At 43.5% G+C, this 10,551-nt stretch overlaps 1 long non-coding RNA gene across 1 annotated transcript; it reads right to left on the bottom strand.

Moving 5' to 3' along the window:
• Nucleotides 1-5,674: 5,674 nt before the first annotated feature.
• On the bottom strand, nucleotides 5,675-7,781 carry LOC132249895 (uncharacterized). Its single transcript, XR_009461367.1, has 2 exons — nucleotides 7,660-7,781; nucleotides 5,675-6,861 (listed from the first exon to the last, which is right to left on the bottom strand). It is a non-coding gene; the product is annotated as an uncharacterized LOC132249895 (long non-coding RNA).
• Between the last annotated feature and the right edge of the window lie 2,770 nt (nucleotides 7,782-10,551).

Below are 10,551 nucleotides of genomic sequence, written 5' to 3'. Positions count from 1 at the left end.
GCTGGTGAAACAACAGGAAAGAGTTTTTTCAGGAGATAATCAGAAAAAGGGATCAGCATGAAAGATGAAGTGATGAGAGTGATATGGCAAAAATCAAAAGGCAGTAGATGCTGAAGTGCAAAGCTGAGCACAATGGAGAACAATTCATTGCACATATGAATGCAATGTGTGACTGACCCCTATGCTCATTTGACTATGGGGCAAGGCAAGGAAGGGAGTGAAATAATAGATAAGGAACACATGGGGCAAATATTTATATTTGAATCATTTTCATGGAATGTTGCAAATTAATTCAAATTAAGGCCTCGATTTCTTTTGCATAGGAGGTGGAATTTTTCCATATCTCTGCAGAAAAAGCACTGATATTGTAACTGTTTATGTGACATGTGTTAAGTAACATGCACAGCTGGACAATGGCAACTGGAAGTGAGTGTCACCTGATCTGACTGCCCCTTGGGGCAGTGGATGGCACAGATAGATTGGCTCTGCAAGACTGGACCTTCTGGCTTGCTGTAGATGAATAATTGGCTTTGATAGGTGAGCAAAATGCCACTGAATCTCCAGTCTTCATCCCCACAGCAAAAGGACAGGTATGCTTATTTTGTTCTGGAGACTGATAAATTAAGCTGAACAGAGCTACATGATATGAAGTGCTTCCATGCTCATGAAAAACAGGTCTGACATTGGCATGGTGTACATTATCAAAGAATTTTGAGAGTAAAGAGGATGAAGTTGTCAAACTGTTATCCAATCATATCCGTTTCCATCATGAAGTCCCTGACAGCTGGTAGGACAAGAACAGTTTTGAATGCATTCCCCTCAGTACCAAAGCCACAGCTGTAGCAGATGCACAAATCGTAACAACAAACAAAACCAAAAAAGAAAGAGCAAACATGCATTCTGTTCTATATAGCTTAGTACACATATGTTCTTATGTCACACTCCACTTGTCCCCTGCTCTTCGCAGCATGACATTGCTATCTTCAAATATGTGACCACTCTGTGAAAGGCTGAATGCCTCCTTTGAACTACTTATATCACCCTTGCTTCCCACTGATCTGTCCTGAGGTTTTTCGGGCCCTTGTTTGATTGATGGTACCCAACTTTACAGTAGGTAAAGAGGGTCATCGGATCTGGGCTCGTCCAGTTGGAGGAGTTCAGAGAGGATCAACCCCTGGCCTGCACAGGTGCCAGTCCACAGGGCTCTGCACAGGTCCACGGGGGGTTGTGTGGGCTGTGGCCCTGCATGCTAGCTCCAGCATGCAGGGTGGTAGAGGGCCCAAGCCCCATGCATGGGGCTGGGTAGAGGTGGTAGAGGGTCCCAATCTCCTGATTCCTGCATACAGGACCAGGCAGAGGTGGCATGGGGTCCTGGAGCCTGATCCTGGCAAATGGGGCTGAACAGGGGAAGTGTAGCCCAGATCTGGACATGTGGGCCTGATCTTTGGGTGCAGGATCTGATCTGGCCCACAGTCCAGCCCCACACCACCCAGTTGGTCTATGGGGCTAAAAAGGTTGAAGACCACTGGAGCACTTAGTACTGTTTCTTTCAGGTTTTTCTTTGCTCAGAACCCAGTCAGAGAAAGACTTTCAGAAGAGTGGAGAATGCCCAGTGCACACTGTGCCCCAAACTGGACACTGGGTCAGAGTGAGAACTGCTGGAGCTAAGTTTGGTCCTGCTGCCTGGATAATAGATTCTGCTGAAGCTGCTTAGTGCCAATAGCCTCAGAGCACCCAACCATTTTTGATGCAATCTCTACAATTTTCCTGAACAATTATGTTTTATTTTTTAAATCAAAAACACAAATACCTAAATGGAAACTCTCTGCAGAAAAGGACCATTATTTATACACTGTAAAGCTTTTTATTTTCCTCTTCAAACACTAAAAAAAAATAAATATCTCAAGACTTGTTTGGTGTCAAAATCATGGGCAATTAAAAATGAAAAATCATTATCTTTCCTGTAATGGACTTACTATGAGGTTGGGGCAGTCCAGCAGTGTGCAAACTCCTCAGTCTCCCTGGTAATAACCTCACCTTGAAGCCCAGTGCCCACTTATTTAGAGAAATCCCACCCCTAGCTTATTGCTGATAGTCCTCTTCCCATGAGGGAAGGCAATGGCCCTCCAGTGTAGGAGTCTAATTGACTCTGATCCAATCATGCTTTTGGATCTTCTTTATGACAGTGGAGAACTCCACATTTGCTGCTGCACAATAAACGTATGTCCTTGGCCGTTGTGACCTCACACACACTGCCTTCCAAACCAGAAACAGCAGAACTGTGTCTCTTCATGGAGGCCGATTAACTGGCACTGTCCCTCAGCAGCCATGACACCTACCCTGCTTTCAGTTTGGGTTAAGCCTAAGTGTGCTTGAGGATGCTGCCTCTATGAACAGCATATTTATCATCTGGATGTACGGTAAGTCCAGTATCTCCAGCATCTACCTTTGGAGTCTCTTTTACACTTGCCTAAAGCAATGGTGCTCAAGGTTTTGGCCCCACAGGCCAAATGAATGATGTGGGGGACTGGACCTGGCTTACCGGCTAGGGGTTGAGCACCCCTGACCTCAAGTGCATCGCACCTCCCTGAGCTGTCTGTCTTGGACTGCCTCCATAAGGTGAACCATGGCGGTTAATATGGAAGTTGTAGAATTGCCTCCAAGTCATTGGAAAAACTGATTGAAGGAGGTATCAAGCCCTGTTTCTTATAGCAGAGGTATCAAAGATACTGCCCAGGGGCTGGATCTAGCCCATGGAGCTGTATCATCCAACACGTGGGGCTGCCTGCTTCAGTGTAGTGCATGCTGGAACCAGCACCACGTGCTGCACGCAGCACATGGAGCCTGTCTGGTACAGGTTGCACATGGTATGGGGGCAGTCTGGGGCATATGCTTCATGCAGTGCCTGCACCGGACCAGCCCTGCAAGCTTGATCCAGCACTGGGTCCAGTCTGCGGGTCTGATCTGACCAGCAGACCAGCCCTGCGCCCCTCACCTGGCCCATGGGGCTGAATTAAATTGATACCATTGCCCTACAGAGATTGCAGATCACAGAGGATGAGTCAGCTCATTTCCTCATCTCTCTGTGAAAATGATGATTATGAACACTGCAAATCTGCTTGCTGAAATGAATAGCTTTTATTGTTCATTTATTTGATATACTGCAGACAGACAGAAAGTTTCATTCCTGCTATATTTTCTTTTGTAATTTCTCATTCTGGTCCCTCCTCTAGTCAATGGGTTTCTCACAATAATGCTGCAGAACTGAATACAAAAAACCTACTTTGTCACACACTGCTCCTAGGATGAATCAATTTTGTGGTCCTCCATACAGAGTTTGAAACCCCTCCAGAACATTCCTGGTTGTAGTAAGGCAATTGTACACTCCCATCACTAAATTCCCTTGGATGGCTAGCAAAATGACATGTCAAGATCTGTATTAAGAAGCTTGAGATGGGCAGTATTCAAATTCACTAATGGAAGAATGATAATTCTCTGTAGCAAGAAGCAAACATGAACCATATGCAAACATTAGCATTATGCTCCTCTGGTTTCAGCAGAAGCCCTGTCTATCATACAAAAGGGTACAATAACATAACACCACCACAAACTAACCACTGAATCTTATTCTGATATAAACAAGTGTAGACTTTAACTAAGCAGTGTCTGTGCTGTCCTGTTATTCCCCTTCCTCTGCTAGGCCAAATGGTATTTAGTATGCATCTGAAAGAGTAAAGTGCACATGTAGATGTGCCCATTTAATGTGTAGTATCTTATTTTACTGCGCATTAAAGTTTCATGTAAAAAATTGTGCTATTCCGCTAGTGCGCAGTAAGAGAGTCTACTGCGCATTAAGCGTCACTTAAAAACTGTCCACATTCATTACTGCACATTAAGGCAGCCAAATGCACATTTGTTTAGCACCTCACATTGGAGGTACAAAATTTACTACACATTAGGAGAAGTGCCTTAATGTACATGTAGACGCACCCAAGTTTCTTCAAAACCTTGAAGAAAAGGACAGGTTTTCCCCAAGTTGTTTTCATTCAAGTGCTGTAGCATCTTCTATATTTCAGTAACAGAAAGGAAGTGAGTTCAGCTAAACATCTCAAAGAGCACTACTTCCCTAATGCTGCCATATCAATTGAAAATCATCTGGTGTCTGCATTAGTGTCGAAAATGCACCCCAGATATCCTGACCTCAAGCTACGACTGCTACACACTCAACCTTGGTGCTGCGATTCACTTCTGGAGTGCTCAACTAAGACAGCAACCAACATACTCTTTTCTCTCGCTTCATCTCTCAGCACAAAACCAAAGCAATAGGAAGGCTATGGGATCCTATTCTCTACAAACCCCCATATTTTCTTTGCAGTAGGTGTTCAGGGATAATGGATTAAATGCCATAGTTTCACGCTGCTGTGACCCTCTGGGTATTGAGCAGTCAGGGATTTTTAGTCTTACCAATTCCATTTTGGAGGCAGCAATAATTAAAATTTGTAATGGAATTTTTACACCTGGGTTCTTTTTTGATTGAAAAGGTTATTTGTGACAAGGCGCCTCTGCTCTCTTCTCCTCCGTTTCCCATCATTAATGCTCTTCTGGTTAATGCAGGTCCAGTTCACACAAATTGGATGCAAAGCTGTGATTGGCATCCTCACTAAATGCCTTTGTCTTTCATTTCTCATTGGAAAGTTAGTAGGCACCGACTGTCCACAGCTGTACCATGCAAGAGAACCCATAAAAGACAAAGAGCATGCACTGCATAGCAGCCAGTCAGAATAAGTTAAGAGAACAGGAGTTACAATGCTTTGTGGGAGTTGTAGTCTTACTGCTTGCCCCATGTTAATAAAACACAGGGTCCACTGACTATAGGACTCTCCAGCTGCAGTGGGGAAATCTGTCAGCTGAAGGTAATTTTCCCTTGGGTTGGGAAAGAATATTTAGGTCCCTCTCTCTGTAGAATGGGTTGGCATGGACTACCACATGCCCTGAGATCACACAACCCACAGGCAATCAGTAAGGAGACAAACCAACAAAAAGGATTTATTCTACAGGAGAAAAGACTTATACAAGAAAAAAAAAATGGTGATCTAGCTTGAAAACAGAACAAAAAAACCAAACAAGTAAAGTTTCTTATCCTCTCTCTCATCTGGTTGCAGCCTAGCTCTTGTGAGAGTCCTGCCATTATTTCCTTAGATCGGCCTTCCTGCTGATCCTGCCAACCCTGACCACTGGGGACTTGAACTCCCCCAAAGCCTGGGATAATCCAAACACCATGACTATCTCATGGATAGTCCCCCAAATACCTCCAAGCCAGCACCCCCATGAGCATTGTTCCAATTCTGATGAGTCTAAAAATCTTTCAGAAATTTCTTTCTTTCTTGGAGTATCTGGAATTCCTCTATCTAATGGCCCATTTCTCTGAGATGCCTTCAATATTGTGAAGTTGATTTCCCCATTCCTGGCAAACAATCCCTTGGATGCCCATCCCAACAGTAGCCCCTTCTGCCTGTGTTTGAGAGTGGCAATAATTTTTGCCCTCCTAGCAGAAGGGCAACATATACTTAGGAAGAATATGCTTAGCCTTCTTCAGGTCCATATCCAAAATTATTAAAATCCATACAGATAGTATAATGCAAGCCATACAGTGATAAAAGCAATGTGAAATGAATCCAGCATAATACCAGCTTTTTAATGAGACCACACATGTCATATTAGTAAAACAAACGCAAGAAAATGTGTGACATCCCACAAATATCTCAAAATATTCTGGGGTTCGTAACACTTCCCCCTTTGAAAATCAGTTTCATATTTCATGTCTGTGACTGGTTTTATTTTTAAATGCCTTTCAGCTTGCGCAGCCCAGTGTTTTGTATTCCTGCGCCAGTCATTTCCCACTCATCCATTCTGGTGTGGGGAAAGTTCAGCAATATTGTGTGGAATTTGCTTTGAAAAGCTCTAACCCTGTTTACTGTTTAGGTGTCTGCAAGTCAAGTTTGTCCTAAAGAAAGCAGATTTTTCTTTCTGCTGTACTTTGGTAGGCTGACGCTTATCACTTCATATTCTGGAGAAAAAATGTGAAGTAATTTGTACCCCATGAAGCAGACAGCCTGGGGCATCTCAGGGCTGGAAAAGGTGACATTTCTGATACTTTTCCCCTTATCACGCTTGGTCATGTCCCAGAGTTAGAGACATCAGAATTTTATCTGTATGAGTGACAGGTGACCTTCTTGTTTTTGTTGTGTGACATCAGCCTCAGATAGCACCCAAGCCAGGTTTACAATTGCTCCCCCATGCCCTGCATGCACACATCAACAGGAATCTGACTCGTACAGAACAAGCAATCATAAGACTCTGAGATGCGCATGAGAAGTGAATCTGGTATAAGAAAGAGATCATGCCATTTGATGCTGCCAGCCCAGTGACAGGAAGGAAGCAGGCATGAACTAATGCAACACAGATGTGGTTATGAAGGTCAGAGACTAATCACATGAGCTGGCACACAGAGTTGGCAACATCTCTGATTTTGGAGCATTTCCCCTACCAATTTTGTGGAGCACTATGTATGACTGGTAAGGAGGCAACAATCTGGCAGAGCTCTCTCTCCTCCCCATCCACCCAGACAAGGGAGGAAATCTCTAAACAGCAGGCTTAGAGATCGAGCTGTTGAGCTCAAAAGACAATAGAGTTAGTATTCTGAACCTTGTGGGACCTGATGTTTTTCAGCTATGGGAAGGCAAAAAATGGTGGTGGGGGGAATCTTTTTACTTTGTGAGCAGTGTATTTATTCTAAGTGAAAGCACGACCCCCAGATTTCTTCAGCTTTTCAACATGGAATCCAGGCTAGGAAGAGCTGCCCTTAAAAAAAAAAAAAAAAAAGTTGTGAGTGGGTGCATCTACCCAAGATGCTAAAGTGCAGTAGACTGATTGCACATTGCAGCATCACAGCAAAAACCGTGCTATTATGCTAATGCACAGTAGTATTAGTCTACTGTGCATTAACTGGCATGAAAAAAGCATGTGATCATGCTAATATGCAGTAGGGTATTATACTGCACATTTATTTAGTACTTCCTTTTGCAAGTACTAAATTTAATGTACAGTAGGCACTGCACATTAATGAATGTGTAGACATACTCAGTGAGGGGAGATTAGATCCTTACTCATATGGATATTGTGTCTCAGTCATGGATTTGTTATTGTGGCACCTCACTGATGCTCACTTTGCTATTTGCTCAGCTTTCTGTATGGGCGTGTTTTTTCTCCCCTCAGCATTCATTGAAACACATGGTCAAAAGGACAGTATAAAGTCTTTATAATGTTTAAAAATCAGGTTCTTGTGGGAGGTTCCCATTAGAATGTTTTCCCAATATGGGCCATGCGTTTCATAGTCATGCTCAGTGTTGACTGTATTTAATTAACCTCATAGTTGGTTTCCACTGGTGAAAACACACTGCTTTGGGCAGCAGTTTAATGACAGGCAATGTATTTAGTGAGATTCCTTTGTATGAAATTATAAGATGAGGGGCTTTCTTCCCCATGCCAACTACAGGAAAAAACTGTGTCTTGAACTTGAGTAAATACAATACCGACAATATGATATGATTATCCATTTGTTAAATATATTGGAGAGGGGGGAAATATTTCCAATATTACCTTTATATGGTTGGCAGCGTTAGTAGAAGTTTCTCTCTGGGCCTCAGATATCACCACATCTGCTTTGAGGAGAACGCTTGTGACACTCATCTGGCTGGCCCAAGATCTGTGTTTCTACAACAAGGATGCTGCAGTACAGAAATAGGACTATACATTTGAAAGAGCTATCCAAATACCCGACAGTAACCTGTTACAATACATAAAAGAACCCCCCTGCTACCACACGCCTATGGTGGCCACCTACTACCCCCCACTAAGACTGATCAGAAGAAACATCAAACAGGTACAGTGTATACTCAGCAAAGATCAGTCCTTGAGAAAAATATTCCTAGTTTCTCTGCTCTTGGCTTTCTGACAACCCCCTAACCTTGCGTGACTCATCAGAAGCAAACTCTCCACTACCCAAAGACATCAAATGAGACAGCGTTGCTTCGGCAAGAAATGATTAATTTGTCAACATATCTCCACTGCTACTACAATTAATGCTTCCCATAACAAAACCATCAGAATCCATGGTTTCTACACGTCTTTCCCAAAATGTGATACTGTATACCTAATCCTATGTACCAAATGCCCTCGTGGCAACTATGTGTGTGAAAGCAAACACCAAGTACACACTAAAATAAACTCTCAAAAAGACAGAGACACTGCCACCATTAGAAGCACATTTCTTACAGAACCACTCCCTCTCTGACTCCCTCTCACTATCCTCATGATCAAAGGAAATCTACCCAATATGTTTAAAAGGCAAACTTGGTGTCCAGCCAGCTTATGAATTTTTGTTTCCACGGGTATTTTTACACATGCAAGCACATTCAAGATTAATCGAGTCTGCTCCAAAGCAGCGGATCTCTGGAACATTGTGGGACAAAAAGGTACATGTATAAATGCCTCAAGAACCAAGAACTTAACACTGATCCAGTCAATTATCCAATGGAAGTACTTTTATCCAGACTTCATTTCCTTCACTAACTAATGAGAATATCATGGGAGACAGTAACAAAACATCTTGCTAAAATCAAGGTATAAACACATCCATTGCTCTCTCCCCATCCACAGAACCCTGTCAATTCTAGCAGTTACCGAAAGAAATTCAAAGCGCTTTGCATCCATCACAGTAACAATTTATAGGTTCTTATCGACAGAGACTGATTTAAATTAAAGTGCGTGTGAGTTTGTTCTGGTAAGTTTTATGCCAAGAGAAAATGACTTTTTTTGCCTAAATCAACACTTGGTAAATGGATGCTTTTATATCACAAAGATGAAAGGCTGCAGAGTACAGAGAACAACAGAGTGTCTGCGATAATGGAAGGACACCAAAGAACTGAAGGCACTAAACGGCATGACAAGCTAACTGCGGTGCTAATGAAAGGTGTCTTATTTACAGTGACACATAAGGCAGGCAAAAGCAAGACAACACAAGAATAGATGAAATACAGAGCTAGACAGCTCTCTCCCTTTCTACATTTAGGAGATGTAAAATTACCTACAGGCAAGCTCCTGGTCTTATTAATACTTTCTTTGGTTCTAACCAGGAGATAGTGCAGTTCTAAAGGTGCAGTAGTGACTCACACACTTTAATTTTTATTAGGGTGTGTGTAGACAAAACAGGGGCCCTAAATTGAAGCAGTGGGTTTTTAAAAACACCACTTCAATTTAGGGCCCTTTAAACCCCCGTGTCATGCACACACTCCGCCGACTTACCTGCGTCTCTGGCAGCGGGGAGGGGAGGGCGAGCTGCCAGCGGGCAGAGCGGTCCCTGGGCTGCGGGGGCTGATGCTTCCCTCCATAGCAACGGCAGGGCCCTCCCTCCCCCGGGGCAGCACCTGCTCACAGGCATCCAGTTCAGGCGGTCCCGGGGGGCACCGCAGCCATGGAGGGAAGCGCCAGGCCCCCGTGCAGTTCAGGCAGGCAGGCTCCGGGGGGGAGGAGAAAAACAGGCTCATTGCTGTTCTTGGGTGGAGCCTGCCTTCCCAGGCTGCTGCCAGGCTGCCTGCAGAGCACCTGAGCTGCACGGAGCCGGGTGCTTCACTCCACGACTGTAGGGGCAACAAACTAAAATGCCTCCTCGTAGTTTTAGTTTGCTGTGCCCCAAGTCATTTAAGGTGCGTTACACCACTGAATTTGCCACAGCGGCTGCAATTAATGCACAATATGCCGCCGACGCATGGAAACACCAACACCATTAAAGCGGTGCAAAAACATTTAGCTCACTTTAAAGTGTCATGCACACATGCCCTTCGTTTCGTCTACACACGGCCTAGATATCACAGCAAACATTGCTAGTTCCCAAGCCAGGGTCTGATTCCTGCCCTTAGTATACTACTAAGCTGTTTTTAAACAGGTCTTGTTCCCATCCACTCTGTATAACACACATGCCAAGTCTTCTTTTTTCTATAAGTATAACTACTTGTAATAACACATACACACACACACACCCTTTCAAGTACCTTTAAAATTATTTAGATTGCAAATCAAAATGTTTGAAATTTAGGAAGTGCCATATTTACACCTCCCTGCTTGCTGTCTGACACCACCAAGGAAAGAATCCTGCCTGATCTGCACAACAAAGAGCCACTCACAAAGACACACTCATGGACCCAGAGGGACAGACATCCATCTTCAGCTTCTTCTCTGTGCAAAAATGAAGTTTATTTCCTACCTATGTGGACTTTTTACTATCTTTAATCTTCCCTGAGCCTGATGAAGGGCGTGTGAGCCCGAAAGTTTGCAGAAAAAGAGAATATTTTTATGATTTCTTAGTTGGCCTAATAAAAGGTATCATCTCTGAACCAAGAGTTCTAGAGTTTTGCGTTTCTTTTTGTCTCAGACCATCATGGCTACCAAATACATCCATGAGCCAAATTAGGACTCCAGAAGAAAACTTAGAAG

The sequence above is a fragment of the Alligator mississippiensis genome, chromosome 4, assembly GCF_030867095.1.
Source record: "Alligator mississippiensis isolate rAllMis1 chromosome 4, rAllMis1, whole genome shotgun sequence".
NCBI classification, from domain to species: domain Eukaryota; kingdom Metazoa; phylum Chordata; order Crocodylia; family Alligatoridae; genus Alligator; species Alligator mississippiensis.
The sequence above is the reverse complement of the archived record's forward strand: the minus strand, read 5'-3'. Positions and strand labels throughout refer to the sequence as shown.